The 20,437-nt window shown below is 39.7% G+C and overlaps 1 protein-coding gene across 3 annotated transcripts in view; it reads left to right on the forward strand.

Annotated features, from left to right (window-relative positions):
* Nucleotides 1-20,437, forward strand: part of XYLT1 (xylosyltransferase 1) — a 200,362-nt gene that overhangs the window by 110,912 nt on the left and 69,013 nt on the right. The window lies entirely within an intron of this gene.

Consider the following 20,437-nt stretch of genomic DNA (forward strand, 5'->3'; position numbering starts at 1 on the left):
TGCCTGAGTTACTGTTGGGTGACCAGTGCACTCTGGTCATTTGAAGGAAGTCCTGAGGCAGTCTTGATATAAGAGCTGCTGAAACGCTTCCCCCTGCTCACAGCTGAGTTCTTCCCTGGGCAGAGGGCCAAATGAATGAATTATCCTTAGAAACTGGATCTGGCCAGAGGGTCAGAAACTGGACAAGTTTCTTTGCAGAAGGAAAATCGTGTACGCCTTGTAAGGGAGCTGGAATTGCTAGAAATGTCCTTGTGGCATCCCAAAACAGGGTGACTTTTGACACCTCCCTGCATCTCTGGGGACAGCTGCAGTGTAGAGGACAGGAGACTGGTGTTTCCCGGGGATGGGTGAGCTTGCGGTGTTGCAGAGCTGAGGGGTTCTTCTCAGAAAAATAAGTCCATTATGACCCAGGCTGGCTCTGTCAGCGCTGTCTTGTGTAGTTTCAGCTTTAGTTTTAGAAATTCAGTGAGGGGAAAACTGTGTTGGGTGTCTGTGCCAATTAATCCTTTAATTTAAATACAGACAGTTCCTGTCTAGATTATCCTCAAGTTTAGAAGTGGGAGAATGAAATCAGACTGATGTTGCTCTGTTTTTTCCATGTGATGCTACTGTCTGGTCATGTGTTTTCCACGTTAGGCCTGTCTGGTCACCTGTGGATCTGGTGGCTGCAGAGTTGCTCCCTGACAGGCCAGGGCAGCAGACTTGCAGAAAAACAACTTGACAAATGGCATCTTAAGGAAATGCCGAGAGCAATGCATGACACAAAGAACGGAGGGCAAAAGGGCTGGAAAATTTATGGTCAGCAGCCCTAGTTCTCACCAAGCCTCTGTTTTGGAAAATGATACCGTTTTATGGAGCATTAAAGGGGGAGCACGGCCAAGCGTGGGAGAGGATAATGGCGAAGTATGTCCTCACTGCAAACCTCCTGGGAAGAGAGCACAAGGGTAGCAGAAGCTCAGTGAATATTTTGATAAAGATTACTGTGTATGTACTGAGATGAAAGAAAAGTACTTAAGTAATCACCAATGCTTCACAGTGATCCTGAAACGTGCGGACAGTGTTGGGGGAGAGAGTCAACTATAGCTAGAGAAAATTATTTGTACAGTTGGTACAGTGGTAGAAGCTGGGGAAGAAACAAGTGGAAAAAAAAAAAAAAAAAAAAAAAAAAGGAAAAAAACCCCAACCTCGAAACAAAACCATCAAACCCAACCTCTGCCTAAAGGAAAACTTGAGCTGTGTTGGCAGTCATAGGGTTTTTTTTCATATAAAGTAGGTGTTGGACCTCCGGAGTGGACTCATGACAGTGACTTTAGTAGACAGACCTTTAAGAGGAAACATGGCATCTAATTCTCTTATTTTTATTCAATTCTAAACAAGCAGCTGTGTGATACAAATGCACAGTAGTACTGAACTGAGTTTGAGTTAATGTTGCACAAGCAGCCTTAATGTTATATTCTTTTCTAATTTGGCTTTGCAACCGTGACAGAACTCTGTTAGAGTGTCATTGTTATGTACTAATTGTGAGCAGGCAACGGCAACTTGTAGATTTGCTTTTTCATTCAAGACTAAAACATCATCAAGGACACAAGGAGATTTTTGGGGCTGACTCACTAGAAATTCAGCCCTGCCTTTCTAAGTGTTGCATTTCTCTAAGTACCATTACATAGCAAATCAGTACTCTGTTTTCACAGGAATCTACAGCTGATTGTTTTGAGATTGGGGAAGTGTCATGTCCCAGAAATCCCATGCTAGCTGCAGCTCAAGGCTGCTACAGTTTGGTTTGAAGTCAGTGGCACTTACTGTATTACTTTTATAATAACTGGGGGGAAGAGTCTTGACACTTAATTTCCTCATCCTGAGCTGGCGCAAAGAATTTTCCTCTTTTGTGGCTTCTTGGAACAGACGCCTTAACTATTTACAGAGCTTGCTACAGGATTAAGTATATAGTTGAAGGGAATGCACCACTTTTCAGACAGGTTTTTGAAAGAGTACGTTCATTTGATGTCTTTCAGGAGTCGCTGGGCTTTATGAGACCACTGACTGTTTTGTAATGTCTTTCCTTGGAAACGAGGAAGCGTTGTTTAACAGATCTACTCTGAATTAAAATGCCAGCAGTCTAGGCATGAAGCGAATCTTACAGGACATTAATGCCATTTTAAGACTCCAAACCATAATTTAGTTGTTTCTGTTGCAGATATTTCCTATGCAGAAGGAGGTTTTAAAACATCAGTCTTCTTTCTCCCTTGATAATCATGACTTCTATAGAAAAAGTGAATGACAAGAATCTGTAGCTGAGCAACCTTGGAAAAGATTTTGAAATTGCTCAATGTATATTTAGTCTTCCAAATAAACGCTCATCTTTGATAGTTTGAGAGCATGTTAGAAGTGAATAGCCCTGATTCCCCACTCACGGTATTTTAACATCCATGATATGTCACTGATTTATCATCTAGTTGTGTCAAAGAAGTTATTCCTGATTGGCACCTTTGTAAGGAAGAACAGAGTACTCCCAGCTCCCAGTATCTACTTCTGTCACCATTAGTCGAATGCACGTTAAATTCTGAAGTATTCTATTTTAAGTTTTACTGTAAATTAAGATACTGGTTTTAAAGTCCTGGCCTTACTGAAAGGTCCATGGCAAAAGTCCACCATTTTCCTTCTCTAGTTTTCTCATCAACCTCCAGGGAGGCCAAAGAATTTTTCACTCTTTTCTCCTAGAGCTTGCTGAAACTGAATCATCACTACCATCTCTTGTGTTTGGTGCTTACCTGTCTGTCTTCTTCCAGTGGATGTCACTGTAAGAATGGTGGGAGATTTAAGTGAAAAACCAGAACTATACTGCAGGAAAATCGTTATCTGTTAACTCAAACTCTGTGGATTACTGAAAATAATTTGAACAGCGATTGTATGTGCTTTCAAATTGTGAAATTCGTAGGATTTGTTCTGCAGGACTGAATCACTTGTTGCCTTTTGAAACAGAATTTCTCCATATTGCAGTTCTTGTGATAAAAGTCTTCTACAGGCACTGCTGCCAGGAGAGCATTGGCTGTACTCCAGTGACTGCATTCCCCTGGCACACTAAGTTTTCTTATGCTGCTACAACTTTTCTGGGCTTTAGAAGTTTTGGAGAAAGGCCCTTCTGCCTCCTAACGATGTGCTCTGTGTAGACTGAGGAAAATGGGTACATTTAGGTTGTCAGTGGGTGGTACATACTGAGCTGGTTGGTAAGCCTATAAAGGCTTGGTTCAGACTTGGGTTCAAGTTTCCTATTCATCATTACTGCATGTACACGCCGGTTGTGTTTTGGAGGGACCATGTTGTTCTCCACAGGCAGTGAAATTCAGTGAGAAGTTCAGCTTCACACATTTTTATTAACAGCAGTATGGATACCACCTTTGAGTTATGCCAGGAGTTTAGAGGAAAAAACGCCTGTGTCCTCATGAATCAAAAGCTTTTATTTAGTCATTGCTCTCCTTACCTTGCATTATTCCCTGAGGAATCACTGCTCTGGCAAATGAAGATGAGGACACTCTTGTGACCTCTATCATGCTGATGGTTTGAGGGCCAGCTTTGTGAGTTTGAATTTGAAATTTTTATGATACTGATAATATCGCATCATCTTTGTGTGGATCAGCTTAAGAAGCTCATCTACACGCTCATCTGCCACTTTCTTGCTAATTCCTCCACCGTGCATTTGCTTACTTTAATGACCAGTTGTCCGTGGGGAATGATAGTCTGCAACAATTGTAGGTCTTGTCAGGGAACACCACAAAAAAACTGTCTGTGGAAAGGATCTTTTTCTATAAATGTTGAAACCTCACTACTCCACTGAAGTTCAAGGCAGCTCTATGTGTAACTATAATATAGTTGCTTGTATCATTCTCTTTGTTGCAAGCTGATTGCTTCTCTTTTGTGGAGACTTTCTTGCCAAAACTAATGGTGAAGTGTTTTGTTGAAGTCTTGATTAATCTATATAACTCATTAAAAGTTGTAAGAGAAAATATTGCTGGTGAGAATGCACCTTTGTTTCTGACCGGCTGTAAATAGCAGTTTGAGCAGTCTCGCTGCTTACTCACCTGTGTTTTTTAATTGGAAATGAAGGTTTCATCCAGCCAATGGGTGTTACTGTGCAGTGGAGTATTTTAAACCGTGCTACTTTTAGACTGAAAGCTTCTGTGTATGCGGTGTGTAGCTGTGCTGCATAATATTGTTGAGCTTGACAGTAGCATGACTAAACACAATCATACATTTTCATGTTCTCCATCTATTTGAGGGCTGTGAATCATTCTGGGCAGTTTACTGAATAGTAGGGAGAAAAAGGGAAATTTAAAAGAGGAATTTGCTGCAATATATATTTTACCCATTTGTACTTTCTCTTTTGCATGGGACCTAGGTGTAGGTGCTCTGAAAGAATTTCACTAATATATCTGTAAGTCTCTGAACAGGGTTGAGTATCTATCCCAAAGTCATTCTCTCTGTCTGAGGAAGAGTCACATTCTTTGGTCACTTATTCAAAGGCATTGTAAGGAATATACTCCCTTACAGAAGGGAGAGCTGGACAGGAGAACCCAGCCTGGCTCGGTTGCTCATCTTACCAGAGTAAGCAAATGACTAATGAGAGGTGTGGCTGAAATTAATTGTGAATAGAGCTACTGAGATTGGTTGTAAATAAGACTTCTACATAACACACACTGGAATTGCCAAGCCACAGTAGAGGGAGGCTACGTGGAGCTGATGTTTTTGTAAATAATTCTACTGTTTTCTGCCAGGTGATGAACACAAAACCAAGCTTCCCATGAAGTGTTAAAAGCAAAGTGGGCAGGAGGTTTAACTGATGTATATTGCACTAGTTTTGACGACCTCACTTAAATGATGTCTTATTTCAGTAACTTTATTTAGTAACCTTTATCAATGCACCTTAAAATGTCTCTTTGCACTTCCATCTCTGTAATTTTAAGATCACCGAGGAAAAACAAGACAATTTTGTTCCTACAGGAGCAAGCAAAAATCAAGAAAATAAGACTTATTCAGGGCTGGGGATTCTTGTCTTACTAGTCAGTGGAAGTGTGTCGTCCAGAGCAAAGCACATCCATCTAGTATTTTGTGAATAAGAACAGTTTTATGGTGGTTCTGGTTCTGAAAATCAGAATTCTACCAGCAGTTCCCTGAAAAGCAAATGAGAAAATCACTTCTGTCAGGCTTCCAAGGAATACTATGAGGAGGCTTCAGACATCTCTGGCATTCTTCATCTAGTCAGCAAAAAGGAAATCTGTTCAAAATGGTCCACGTCTGGATCTCCTTAATGAGGAATCCCGTTAGATTCCGCTTCATTGTTTAAAATGAAAAGGCTGCAATTAACGCACAAGTTCCCATGTTTTCATCTCTCTCCATCATTTATGGCCATTTGTAGGCATAATTTGCCAAACATGCCGATGGAATCATCTTTGTGTTTTTGCTTTCTGTTGTTGAAGACTGCAAAAATTTAGGAAAGAAATAAGAATGATATTAGAGAACCCAAGTGCAAGCTTGAAATGGCTCAGAGAGTTCTACTGGAATCCATCCATGCAGAAGTCTCATTTAGAAGAAGAATATTAAAAAAAAGATTCTCTTGTTCTCTTGTTGTCCCTATGATGAAAGAATATTTTTTCAAAGGCTGTTTATTGTATTATCACCAGGGAATGTGATTACTCAGAGAAGGCATTAGAGAGCTCCCAACTAAAGAGGGATGGCAAGAAAACGCTCCGTTGTGCCATATCATAAGCCAACGTAAGTGCTAACTAGAAAGTAACCCCTGGACTAGGGCTGTGGAAACTTGGGTTTCATTCCTTGATGTGTTACAGACTTGTTGGGACATCTCAGACTACTCATGCCATATACAGACCAGGGATAACAAGTATTTAACTACATTGCAAATATATGCAGAGGAAGAATGGTGTGTGGTGACATTGACGTTAGTTTGGTATTTAAGCGGATTTTAAATCCCGTTTATCAAGAGACTTGAAAATAATTTTGTTGTAAAATAATAACAACATTTTCTGAGTCCCCTAAAGGAGTTTACTGAACAAAAGTATCTTTCAGGAGGAAAATGGTAACCACGTTTCTCTGAAGTCACTTAATTTAAGCACTAAAATTGGTCCCTGAAAAACCCTGGTGTTTTGTAGGGAGTGTGAGGGCAAGCAAGAGAGCAGTCAGCTGTAGGTCCAGTCTGACTTACTGTGCTCACAATGAATTTATTAACACGTCACTGGCGGCAGTTCTCCAGCTTTGCACCATGGTGATGCACAAACATGAAATCGGAGGAAAGGTTTTCTGCCATGTTTCCCCTCCATTTTTGGTTGTTTGGCTCAGCAGCTTCAGCCTGGCACAGGAACTTGTGTGTGCTGGCTGCTGGTTGATGGCTACTGTAACAGGGGTCAGTTGTGCAGTGTATCAATTGATTGCTTCTGCATTAGAGACCTGGGGAAAGCACAATAGTAGCTTCCTCTCTTGATCTTGTAGCTATTAGTAAGTCTGATATTTTTGTGCCAAAACGAATCCATTCCCTTTGTTTCAGGGTGGCTAGGAAGGGAACTGTGTTTTCAATTATCATATATTTCAAAGACTGCCCAGTGCTGTATTAGTTTCCACCGTAAATTTCCTAAGGTAAAGTGACAAATTTTTCATTATGAATCAGCTATCCATGAAAGATTGGATTTAGGTCGGAATGTATTACCCTACGGAACTGAAGCCAATATTTAACATAATGTCAGCTGTCTTGATATTAGAGAATTTTAATGGCTATGCAATTTTATTCAATGATGAAGTTATTTCGGTTGTGTAGTATATGTCTAGGCAATTTGATGTACAGAGCCTTGAGATGAAAATTGGATAAACATGGAAAATGGTGATTGATTGGTGGAAGGTTGCAATAATGTCTGCCTTGATATACCTTTTATTGTTAAATTATTTATCTAATGCAATCTCCTACACTTTTATGAGTCTTTAAGTTGGCATTAAATCGATGTTTAAATCTTCACAGTCAGAAAGTCCTCATAACTCAAACTGATAAATATCTTCTAACGTATCAGGAGGAATAATGATCCGTCTCAATATCTAAAAGTAGGAAAGATATTATTCTTCCTATTTGCTATGAATCCCTGTAGAAGGACTGAGCCATAAACTGGAAGAATTAAGATTAGGAGACAGAAAGAAATATTAGAAAGAAAACGTATGGTAGTAGTTTGGAGAATTGAGAGTAAATTCTGTTTGCTTTGAAAGATGGGTAAAAATTTTCACCAGAACTGAGCCTGAATAGGGGGAGTGGACATTCACATGCTGACTGTCCTCAGAGGGCACACACAAAGCCTTCCAGAGGTCTGTGGGTGGCTCGTTCTGGAGGCACAGAGAAGAGAAGGGCCACAATTACTTGTCTGCCAAGACGTATCGAGCACCTACTCCAGGTGACTAAACCTACCTTTGATTGATTTGTGCTCAGGGTACAGAATGCACATGGTGGATCAGTGGAATAGAAACGTGTGGCTTTGGAAGAGCTGGGAACAAAACCACAGTATGGTATTTGCATTTGTCCCTTGGAGCTAGTGAATAAAACATCCCATGCAAATGGCCATCAAAACAGCCCGTGTACTGTGAAGCCTTGGTCCACTTGTGCTCTGCCCTGCACATCCTCTCGCTGATGTTCTCTTGCCTAAATACAGATTAATAATTTGTATTGCATTGTCCAAAAACCAGTATAGATATTTTGGTTTTTCCTCATCTACCAAGTGTGATATGGCAAGGGCCTGGATTATTTGTCTAGAAGGCAGATAATAGATCAGTAAGCACAGCTGAAGCTGCCCTTTTGCTATCTGTGTACCAGTTTAAACACTGGACAGAAATATTAAGCATGGTCAATAGGCAAAAATAAAAAAAAAATCTTCATCAGATGATAACTAAACCTAGTGAAGAGTGAGTGGGAAGCACGAGTTCCTTTCTGCCTTAAAGGCGGCAATATTGTTTAGCACTGATGCTGGAATATTCTTTGAATAGTCTTTTTTGTCTTTTGAGGTGGAGATGGAAAAATTATCCCATGGATAAACAGGATCTTCAAAGGAGTTTTCAATTTTCAAGCATTACAAATTTATTTAAAACTTGTATCTAAAACTATCCAGCTGCAATAGCACAAACCTGCCCTAAATAAACCTTCAAATCTTCCTGACTTTGTGCAGAATTAAAGCAGAATATGAAAACCTTGCATCATACCTGAATAATACATTTCAAAGCTGATGAATTGCATAAATCTTGAGTAGAAATAATTGTGATTTGACAATTTCTTCTCATTATCTTAGTTGAGAACTGAAAATGATAGTTGTTAGCTCGCCTAAATTGGTGTAGCTTCATTTGGATAAAGCAATGAACCTAACTGACCCTGCAGCTTTTCTAAAATGCCATCATCTTCCTTTTGAACAGCATTTGCTTATGCTGAGGCAAAAACGCAGAAAATCCTACGTTTCTCCAGATTAATTGGATTAAGCTAGACTGGAAGTTGTGTAATACTACACAGTAGGCATTTAGCATCCCTAAAACTTCAAGCTTCGAAGAGCAGTTTTCCCAGCAGTTCAGGCTCCCTACCTGGGTTTCTTTATTGCTTTGAACATGCAGACATACTTTTATGATTCATAATCATCCATAAAGAAATTAAATTGTTATTTAAAATGCTCTGTTGGGAAGGCTCAGTCATTATTAATTAATAATGCATCAGTAAAGCAACAAAAAGGCAGGTAAAGATGCAGTTAGAGATATTGGCTGGATCTCTCTCTACCTTTAAAAATGTGTTTGTGTCTTGTTTCCCCAGAGTTAGCTTGTCAGTGTCCATTGCCTCTGGGTTCACCTCTTTCATACTCCAGGCACTTTCTTTAGACAATAATGACTTCTGCATGAATATGTCCATAATTAAAAGTAAATCAGAATGCGTGTTAGCGTGCTGGTGTGGGTTAAGAGGTATAAACTGACTTTTAATATGAATTCAGTGCCAGAAACCTGTCAGGAACATGTGAGAAGAGAACACAAAAGCACTCAGTAATATCTTTGAAATGCACACAATTTAAGGCTAAGTATAAAATGAAAAAAAAACCCAACAAACAAAATCTGCTTTGAACTGCTAAAGAGAATTAGCAATTGAAGTGTATACTTTGACTGACTACTGAGGTTTATAGACAACAGTGTTGCCACTTTAGTGCAATGAAAGTCAGTGCAGACCTGGTGTAAGTGGGTTAGAGTTAGACCAGCTGAATGCTGCTGCTTTTTAAGAGAAAGGATGAACTATTTGGAGATTTCCTGTACCCACTGCTGGCTCAGAGTTGAGCTCTGTTTAGCAATATTTTGCTCACTTTTTACCTTCATGCTGATTACTGCATTTGCAATGTGTCCTATTTTTGTGTGGTAATTGGTAATCTGGAAAATTTACTTGGTGTGCGAGATTTAGTATTGGTTCCTGCTGTCATGCTGACAGTGAATTAGCTTTTCGGACTGTATCATATATTCTCAGCAGGCACAGGTGTAATTAAAATGAGCACATGTTGGGTTTCATATTAACACTCAAATCACCTTTGGCAAAAGGTCTCTGTGTTCTTTTGGGATTATACACTAGGACAATTATAGTAACAGGTGTAATTGTTATTTTTAAATACTTCTTCATTTAACATATTAACCCTTTCCATAGTGGTTGACTTTTGGATTTGGAGAGTGATTTTGTTCTAATAAAAACATTGCCAGCAAACAGACATTCTATTTCAGATGTCTTCAACTCTATGAAAGTTGTCCTGTTGAACGGTAAGCATTTGGTGTCATAAGAGGTTGAATTAGTTTACATAGAGTGTTGTTCCAGCAAGTAAAGTGGGTTTATGTTAAGGAAAAGATGGTACTTGCTGTGACAGTAAGGTCAGGGTGGTAAGCAAACTACTTTTTTTTTTTTCTTTACCTATTCTAAAATAATATTCTGAACTATTCTAAAAGATTTCCTTCTGAGGAAATTTCTTGAAGTAGTGTCTTAGAGGTATGTTTTCTCTGGGTTTCTTCTTTTATCACTGAACTTTTGTGGTAAAGTTAAAATCTTCCTCCAGTTGATGATAAGCAGTACTATTAAATTGAATGTAAATGTAAAAAGGGAAGGGATTGTTTAACATGAATAAACTGGAATAGTTAAACAGTAGCCTGGCTTTGACAGGAAATACGGTGCTTTCTTCTTAACCTTAAGAATTAGGTGCAGTGTTTTCAATAACCAGCCCCTGAGTAGTCAGTGAGATCTGCGCACTGCAGTTTGTTTTATCCAGTGCCAGCCTGCTTGTCTATGTTTTGAAGTGAATGCATGTTGGTGTCTGGGTGATGCTCTGAGTCATATGGTTTATTTTTATGTAGTCCTGCAAGGAGCAAGGGGTTGGACTCAATGATCCTTATGGGTCCCTTCCAACTCAAGATATTGTATGATTCTATAATGTGAAAAGACTTTTTTCTGTCTCTAGAAATAAATACTCAAACTGATTAAATATGAAGACAATTCAACTGCGTGTTTTAAAGCAAGGTTACAACAAAGCTAGTTGTGAAAGGAGTCTCACAGAAGAAAAGGAGAGAGTGAGTGGTGTGTGTATGGATAAGCAGTTCGCCTTCTAGCAATACGGTCTTGGAAACTAATATGAAGAGATTTTTCATCATTCTTCTAATGTCGAAGTACAGGTCCTGGAAGGGAAATTATATTTGAAGGAAATTGCAGCTCAGCCGTGTTTGATTCTTTTAGCTAGAATGGGGGATTGTTAAGGAAGCTCAAAGTTAATCTGCATTTATATAGATCAAGAATTGTTCAGAGCTGGAACATGAGCAGACTGAGCAGAATTTGGTTCAGTTATGCTAGTTCTCTTTTGATACTAATTTTACATTGTTGATTCTCCATTGATTTCAGGTGGGTGACTCCTGCTACATAGCAGGAGATGGACTGAAATGATTTCAGCAGATGAACTGGAAAGAACTATGTTACTACTACTCATTAACTAACTCCTCGCCTTAAAAAGTACTATCTATCCTTAGCTACAACTAAAAAGCCCCAAAGATTATTTTTAACTTTTAAGCTGTTGGAAGGATGAGTTTCCTGATAGTCCACAGCCACACAGAAGTGTTTGCAGCAGCAGCTGCAATAGCAATTGGAGACCTTGCTAGAACTGGAGACCTCAATGATTCCTGATTCTCCAGTGCTGTGATTTTGTACCTTTCTATACTTGAGATGCTAGCATTAGGATCCTTTTTGATCCTACCCTTGCAGATAGTGAATTATATAACTATTTTTGCAATAAATGTGTGGGACTTTTTCCTTGTCTCTCTTCCCCACTCTTCTCCTCATCCTCCTCTTCCTGAGAATGCTCAAAGTATTAACTGGAGGAGGACTGGCTTAACCTACCCTACATGCTGATTTAGTTGCTGCCACTCAGGTGCTCGGTGTCTGAGGGCTGCAAAGCACTTGTTCTTCAGTCCAGCAGTGTGCAGTTAATGGCAAGCCTTAACCAACTGACAGCCAGGGAGCCTTTCAGTTGCTCCTGCTATGCTCTGCCAATACTTCTTATTTTTCCTGGACTCTTTTTTTAAATAAATGTGTCATTTTACAATCTGTGAGATGTTTCTTGTGTTTCACACTTTTTCATCTCCTAAATCAGTTTTGCTTAGCAGTTTTGCTGCGAGTTGATTTTTATGTCCTAGTGTGCCATAAAAGCCGGGTTGTGAATGAATTTGCTTAGTTTGGGGCTCCTTCTTTTTTAGAGGAGGAGGAAACAAATTACATCTGAACACAAGGGTTTTTTCTTTTGCCTTTTATTTTTTAAGCCTCCCCATGTGATAGGGGTGGTCAAATAGCTTGTGTATGAGTGGGCGGGTAGCAAGAAAAAACCCACAATTATATTGGAAGCCAATGCTACAGAATTACATGTAGAGCTTCAAAGCATTTTTTAGCACTCACTTTACCTAATTAAAATACATAACTACTTGGACATGTGCCCTGTCTCATAGTATGCTGCACCGTTCATTTATTCTAGAGATCCACAGTAATACATCATGGTCACTTCTGCCAAACTCCCCAAATTCAGTGTTGTGGGATAAGCTGCGCACAAGCAGAGCCTCCCTGAAGCCAAGGTCCTTCTAAAACCTTGCTAGCACATGGGTGGCAGTGTTGGAAGGGCAGGATCAGGTCCCAGCCTCAGTAAATGGCAAATGCCTGGTGCCAAATTTAGTGCTTCTGACTGCTGTCGTGGAGAGCTGCAGGATGGGAAGCCAGACTCTGAGGAGCGAGCTAAAATAACTTTAGAAATAATACCCATTAAATTTTTTCTCTGTAAAAGGTCAGCGTGATTTTTTTTTTTTAAACATTGCACAGATACTCATCTTTTGTGGTATAGAGCAGACTCTTCTACAAGTAACTGTTTAAGCAGCTCCTTGACATCCAAGGGCGTCATTGCCCTGTTAAAACCTGAGAGAAATTTATAACTCTGGTTTATGAATTATAGTATAATTACAAGAATGTATTTCACATACAAATTCTCCCCAGATGCTTTTAACAGCAGCCAGTAACTTTAGTCAATGAAGTGACATTTTCTGCACATTGTGGGTTTTTTTTTTTTTACAATAAAACTGAAGTGTCTAGTGAAATACAGAAAAATCACTTTATTTTGCTTTTGTTGAACATTTTCTATTGCCAGCAATTTGATTTTCCTTTGTTTTCCTCTAGTGGTATGTTAATAGGATCCTATGGAGTAATAGAGTGAAAGTCCTTTATTTTAGCAAGACTATGCTGATTCTTTCTATACTTTGCCCATAAATGGAAGTGTGAATATGCATCCTTGTGAAAAACAATCCAAATAATTTTCATGATACCATTTCAAAAATCAAGCTCAGTTAACAAGAAGTAATTTGCTCCTTGCTTGCAAGAGCATTGTATTGGGAATTGTTGTCCCTATCGGTTTAAAGCAATGCATGTTAAAAGGCCAGCATACTCACCTGCTAAGGCTGTAGTCCACTCACTAGTGATGTTTCTAAGTAACTGATATTCAAGTGGGATATGGGGAGTTAAAATTATGTCTTCAGCTTCTCTTGCATATTTAATTGTATATATTTATTAGTCTCTCTTCTGTGTGGCAAGCTTGCTTTTGACATTGCTGGGAATGCTCCCCTGACAAATTTATTAGGGCACACGTGTTTGCTGCTAATGCAGCTTGCAGGACTGGAGTCAGCCTGTTTGAGGGCAGGGTTTGGGTTTAGTTGCAGCGGAGGGTGGAGAGCAGTTAGCACAGAACTGATCACAATGAAGCGTGGAATTCAAGATACAATTTTCAAGGCACCCTAATTGGATTAGAGGGATTGTATTAAAGATATGTTGGCTATGAAATGTTTATAGAGGATTAATGCCCAGTGATTTTTTCTTCTTAAAGCATCTTTGCTAATCCCTCTTGATCAGAAGCAGCTTCTGGAAAGCATTCCAGCCAGGAAGAAGAGCCCAGCCTTATCTTTCCCGTCTCCAGGAAGAGAGATGTAGGTTGTAATACATAGTGCACAGATCAGAATTCAGCATTTTAATTAGATCCAGAGTACTGAGTGCCACTAGTGCTTGTTTTTTCTAAAAATGCACATATTTATCTTCTGAATGTTTTCCATCTTAATGAAGATTTTGCAGTATAAGGGTGGCCTGCGCAAGAATTAACATCCATCCATTTCTCCTATGTTTTGACCAGTCCATATATGTTAAAATCTAGCTAAAGTAGAGCAGTGTTATTTGTTATTCAAATGCTGTTGTAACTTAGCATACCATGTGAGTAATCTTTCGAAGTTTGCCCATGGAACCGCTGTTAATTGCTTACAGTAGAATCTATTTGCTGTTGAAAATGTCACAATATAATGTGTGTTGCACTCCTCTGTCTGACAAGTAAAATACTAAGAGAAGATTGGTCCTGTTTTTCTTCTGTGTTAAGTAAAATTATTCACACTCATTCTTTAAGTAGTAGGCATGGTAGCAGGCTTTCTTGAAATAGAATAACTGATCAATGATAAAGTAATTCATGTATTATTATTCAGATGTACAAATAAGAAGTACTTTATATAGAGAGTGTGAGGTAGACATGATAAGGCTGCGTACTTCTCTAGAAATTTAAATTACAGAGATTTAGCTCCTTTAATGCACTTAATACAGAGAAAAGTAAAATGATCATATAGACTAATGTCAACATTAAGGGAAGGCATGGATCTTTGAAAAGTATTTAGTGCTATAGTTCCTGTCTGCTTCAGTGTAGTTCCCACTTCTGCTTCATCAAAAGGACTTTGTCACCTGAGGAGCCTTTAAGCAGTGGGTTACAAGCTGGGGAACTTTAAGCAGGGAGGCTGGAAGTGTGCTGGTCTTGCTGGGAGTACCAGCTGAGCTGAGCCTTGTGATCTACAGAGCTAGAAGTGAATCTGCTAACACTGGAGCTAATGCCCCTGTATCGTGCTGGTTTTGCTGACCAGAGATAACCAGAAATCACGGGTGCTACAGGGGAAAGCCTACAGAAACGGAATGGCCCCGCTTCTCCTTCTCTCTTTCTTGGGAGGAGATTTACTATGGGTCATTTGGGAAAACATTGCTCACCAGTATCCTTTGATATAAAGGGTATTTGACAATAGTTACGTGTCAGCAGACATACTGAAAAACATATACTCTGAATGCAGAAACTGCATTTGTTTCTGTGGGAAGCTGGTCTTTTAGGTGTGACGTTTTAGTTTAAATACTTCAATTCCAATTATTTCTTAACTAACCCACCAGTATGTATACATACAGAAGGCATAAATATATTTATGGTACATACACATACATAAATCTGATGTCTCATGCACCTTTTATTGCCACAGTGTGAGATTTTTAGAAGCACTCAGCTGTGTCCCAGCCCTGCAGCTTTTGACATCCATGAAGCTTAATGCAAAGGGATACAGAGGAAGCAAAGCCTGGCAGCTTTGGAGTGAATCTGCCCAGACATGTGCTATTTAATTTTTCTCTGTCTTGTGACGCTATTGAGAAATCCCTATTAATTTCTCTTGCAGTGCAATTAGTGTCAGCTAAAACATAACCCTAAACTTTTATATTTTACAACACAGGGACACAAGGCACAGGTATGTGGGTTTGTTTTTGATTTTGTTAGTGTCAGTCTTTATTCTTGGTACCTAACTAGACCTTTTCAAACTAGCTAGGTAAAATACCTGTGAAAGTCTTGACTTTTTTGGTCTGTTTCCAACATTATGTTCGTAATTATCTTGGGCACCGAATAAAGGCAGTCTCTGTCTTTCCAATTTTGCATTCAAAAAATAGGAGAAGGATGTAATGGAAATCTCAAAGGAAGAATTAATTTCAAGTTAGCAGACCAGATCCTCGTATAGTATAAATTAACTTGGACCTGGCCTTACACCAACTGATTATAATGATTAACTGTTAATTTCTTAAGAATATCTGGGGAAAAGATACTTTACATAGGACTTGAAAGATGACAGCGCAGTAGAACAGAATGAAAAGACATTGATCAGGCAGGTAGCAAACATGCTTTTTTCTACCTGTTCCTTTCTTAGTAGTCTCAGCAGTACATAAATATCTCCTGGGAGGTTATGTGAAGTAGTGACTTATTTTGACTATGTAATTGCTTATGTTTTCCCTCCTTATTGATCATTCGTGCTGTGAGCATGACAGGAAGAAATAGAGTAAAGGTTACGAATGTGCCAATCTCCAAACACACTGCAAAACACTGAAACAGGCACTGGAATCACCAAAGGCTGTTTCAAATGCTAATTTGAGGCATGAGCCTTGATAGAGCTCTATTGCTATTATGCTTGGGATTTGTTATGTTGATATTGTTACTTTCTTGTTTAATGTATGCCTTGATTGCTCTGTAATAACTGGTTGGCTTTCAAGTTCCTGTTCCTTGAAGGATTAAACTTGCTGATGATTTGAGGTAGAAGAGAAAGTCTGAAGTGAAATAAGGATATTTTGCATGTTTTCTTCTTGTCCTGCACAAGAAATCTAAAGGCTTCTCCAGCAGGGAACAGAGTGAAGTGCTTCAGTGCAGAGAGCTTCGGCCCATTGTTGGTTTTGGCATGAATGGCAGTGAGCCTGTCGTTGGTATCCAAGTTGGGATGTAATCCATCTGCAGCAAGAGGACTGGCATCCTCTGGTGTGTAATTCAGGCCACCTAAATCAGTAGTTGATTGTCTAATTTAGGGCAAACTGCAGGACCTGGGAGCACCTCTGGGCTGCCATCACCCATGTCCCCAGGCAGTACTGAACCAGAAGGAGACTTATGTACATACGGTCCACCACTATTGCCTGAGAGAAACCTGAGTCTGTCAGCAGAAAGGAGCCTTGTAAAGGAGCCTTGTTGCCAGTCTGGCCAATTCTGCTTCTGTTGCCATTATTTGAACAGCCTCTGGAGAGCCCTGCTGTCTCCACGGACTGTTTGGAAAGGTGTTAAATTAGGCACCTAAATTATGAATCTCACCACTGTCACTGATCAAAGGGGCAGGGGACTGCAGGCAGCTTGATCACCAGCAGCCCTGGTGGGGACTCTCCAGAAGCAATGTGCTGGTGGCCAGTAGCATGCACCAGCTAAACAAGCTGTCCAGAGGAACTGGGTAACTCCCAACATTGTGGTGCTGTTTTTGTAGAAGCTAGAGTGCTGTTGGCATGGCTGTAGCTGTGTCCAGAAAATGCAAATAGTGGATGAGGTTTTATAAATGCTTCAGTTTGGGTTTCTGTCATCAATTTGCTTGGGAGTGGTGGGATGACTTATTTCATCTGACAAATTCCTGTTCTCATCAGTTTGGGACTGTTGAAAGGAGCATCCTTAGCAACAATCAGTGGTCGGTAAGATATCTAAACACATGCCTCATCTCAACCCTTCACTACTTTTTTTCTTTCTGTAACCTCTCCCCTCCGAAGGAGCACAAGGTTTCCCAGACAGTAGTCACTCTGCTGGTGGGAGTCAGCTCTTGGGCCACAAGACCTGAATGAAATGTTGTGCCCTGCAGGGAGCTCACTGGGAGAGAAGGGTCACTCTCCGCATTAAGAAACCTTCACACCTTATGTGTTAGCCATAAAAAACAGGACGGCTTTTTTTTCTTTTGTCTTGAGTGTATAATCACAGAAATGGTGCCTTCAGGAATTACTCCTGATTTCGGTGATTAGATGCGTAGTCTCCACCAGTTTCGGCTCTGAGCTGGGTGTCCCCTTCTGAATGGGCTGCTGGTTAGTCCCAAGAGCCAAGCTGGAAAAATCTCTCTCTTATTAGAGCATTTTCTTAGGGCTGTGATGGTACAGGTACCTGTAAATAGCAGTCTGTCTTTTTTTTTTTTTTTTTGGTTTCTAAGGGCGTTACTTTGCAGATGTTAAGTGGAACTGGTGTATAAGGTGTGAGAGGAGTGAATAGTCTTTGCAAGGAATATTTGTGCCTGTTGTTGGATCTGCTTTATATTACCTCTCTGAAGTCCAGGAATATCACTGGATGTAGTAAAAATAACCTAATGCTCACTTAGAAGGCATTTTGTATTCACCCTGATAACACTGATGTGATGCACTAATTGGCTGTTATGATAAATATTATTATTAGGAAATTCATTCTAATTCAACCTTAATTAATTTACTGTTGCTTTTGAGTGTTATTTATTTATTCATGAGAGTCAGTGGGAAAAGGGAGAAAATGCTTGGCTAACGCACTCCAGCAAAACTACAAATAATTGAGATTTGTCTCCCAGGAATGCTGCCGTTTTTGTAATTAGAATAGTCAGAAAAGCAAGCTTGTTACTGAGATTATTGGCTTGCCTAGATAAGTATCATAGTAAATCAAGTTCGGTGTGTGTTGCAAGTGTGGTATAGCAGTATCTAATAATCAGTTGGTCATTTGCAAATCATAAAAATGGTTTCAGTAACTACTCGAGACTGACTGCAAGACAGAACAAAGATTTTGTTTGAAATATGGCAGGCTGCTTCGAACCAAACACTCCCTGGTTTTGTTTGAAATTTAGTGGTTATAAATGTGCTGTTGCAGCACACACATGTCCACACGTACACATAACCTGAAGTCCTGTACTGAGATTGATTTTGAACAGTCTGGTGTTATCCCAACTGCTTTCACAGATTTTGTGATACAAAAGATTTCTGTGTTTGTTCTCAGGGTTCTTACGTTTCTTCATGTACAATGAATCCTTCAGATCACGGGAAAAAGATCCACAAAGTTTTCTGATACAAAGTGTCTTTCTGGATTTGCTTAACAGATGATACCTGCTGCAGTGATTCTTGAGTGAGTCTTGGAAGTGACACATGCAGCACAAATGTTAAATAGCCATAACAGAAGAATGACAAAGCTGGGGTGGAAATGTTTTCTTTCAAATTCCCAAACAGAAAATTATGTCCCCAACCCTCACCCCCACCCCCACCTTGGGAAAAGATAGAAAGAATTCATCTTGTTATGATCCAGCTGTGAATATGAAACAGTTCTACATGTGTTCCTTCTTTGGTGCACTTTATTTTTCTGTTCATAGACAAGGTAGAAATCTCTCCAGCACAGGGGTTTGCAGCAAAACTCACCTAAATCTGTAATGACAGTGAGTTTCCCTTTTTATATGGAATTCTGCAGGGATGCACAGCTGCTTATCAGTTCACAGACTCACTGTAGAGAAACTTCCAGTGATCTTCTGATGGGAATTGTCCAGCTGTAAGGCAGAGGCTCTTCTCCTCTGACTGGCCTAAGTTTATACTGTCACCCTCTGAAATGATTAAAGCAGACTCAAAATGCCCGCATCAACAGGCCCTTTGTTCCAAGCCAGGGCTTCTGCTCGGCATGGAAAGAACATTACTGAGATCTGTCTCTTAATGTTAAATGGACTAGTCGTTGAGCGCTTATAAATTATGTCTTGCTGCTTCCCGCCTACCTTGCATTGATTTTTGCTTACAGGTTATTTGATCATATGAACTTACAGAGGATCATAAGTTGCTTCTATAATTCATGGTAGAGTCTGAGAATGAAAAATACCGGAGTGGGGTTGTTAAGATAAAACGTTACTGCAACAAAAATTGAATATCCACTTTTCAACAGCAACATGGTTTCTGAATTTTATCCAAAGTGCTCAGTGCTAACTCACAGATAGAAAGTATGGGTAAGAGCGATTTTAAGGAAATCTATGGAACACAACTAGCAACATTTCATTCTGTAAACCATAAGCATCCCTCTAAAATCCCTGTGCCCTGGGGACAGTTGCACAGATCATCGTGGCTGATTTCAGCTCTCCTACATTGCTAAGCAAATTAAAACCCACTAAGAGAAGCCACATGTATGACTGGTCATGTTAATTATCTTCATCAGGAGCTTAGTTTGTTTTGGTGAAACCCAGCACCGATTTGAGCTGAGCAGTGGATGTGCTCGGTTCAGCTGGCACACAAAAGTGCTGAACATGAGCAGTTCATGCCGCTTCTTAGAGGCGCGGGAAAGCAGGCGATGGCCTTGCAGTGAGCAGGATGCACCTGCGATACAGAGCTCGGTGTGGCCGGTTGGTTGTCAGCATACATATTGACCAAAACTGCACATGCTGCTCAGCCCACTTTTTGGTGAATACCCTTATTTGCCAGAGAGGTTTTCTACACTGTGAATAGACCAGTGGGCATTTTACATATAAACAGCAATAGTAATTAAAAAAAAAAAAAATCAACAGTGCTCACCTAAAATCTTTTTTTTCACTAAAGATGTACGGAAGGGCCACCATGGAAACAAATTAATCGTTTCTGAGACTGGAGGTGAAAATTGGCATCCCAAAGTTGGGATTAATGTTGCTAAAGATAGTTTTCTAGGTTCTGGCATAGGAAAAATTGCTTTTTCATCTAAGTATGATTAACACATGCTGTGCTTCAGGAGTTACCTTGCCTGTGCAAGGTGTCTTTGCTGGAGGGTACTGTGGGAAGACAGAACATTTCCTCTATATAGCCTAATGGAAAATGAGGCACTTGCTGTAATAGATCATTGGACATTAACTCCAGCAAGAGTTCTGGATAAGTCTAGATAAATGTTGCTTTTGTGAAGCCCTCAGACAAAGACTTCGCATCAGGTCCTGATGGCTCACCGGTAAATTGCTCAGTGAAGTTTTTTGTTGTTTTTATATAACTCCAACTACTTCTATTACTAGGTTTATTACAAAAATTGGGTTTTCTGAATGAAGGAATGTATTTATTTTTTTTCAGTCTTGTCACCATTTGAACAAAGCAAAACTGTTTTTGCTCTAACCAAAATGGAAAGCATTTTCAGATTAAATCCAAGCCTGGAAATTTTCAACCTGCTGTGTTGTTACGAGTTGTGAGCAATTGAAAAGAAGGAGTTTATAGTGGAAACCTGAGCTCAGCAACTACCACTCTGCTGGCTGTTGCAGAAATGGT

Source organism: Leptosomus discolor, chromosome 14 (genome assembly GCF_034619465.1).
Source record: "Leptosomus discolor isolate bLepDis1 chromosome 14, bLepDis1.hap2, whole genome shotgun sequence".
Classification (NCBI taxonomy): Eukaryota; Metazoa; Chordata; class Aves; order Leptosomiformes; family Leptosomidae; genus Leptosomus; species Leptosomus discolor.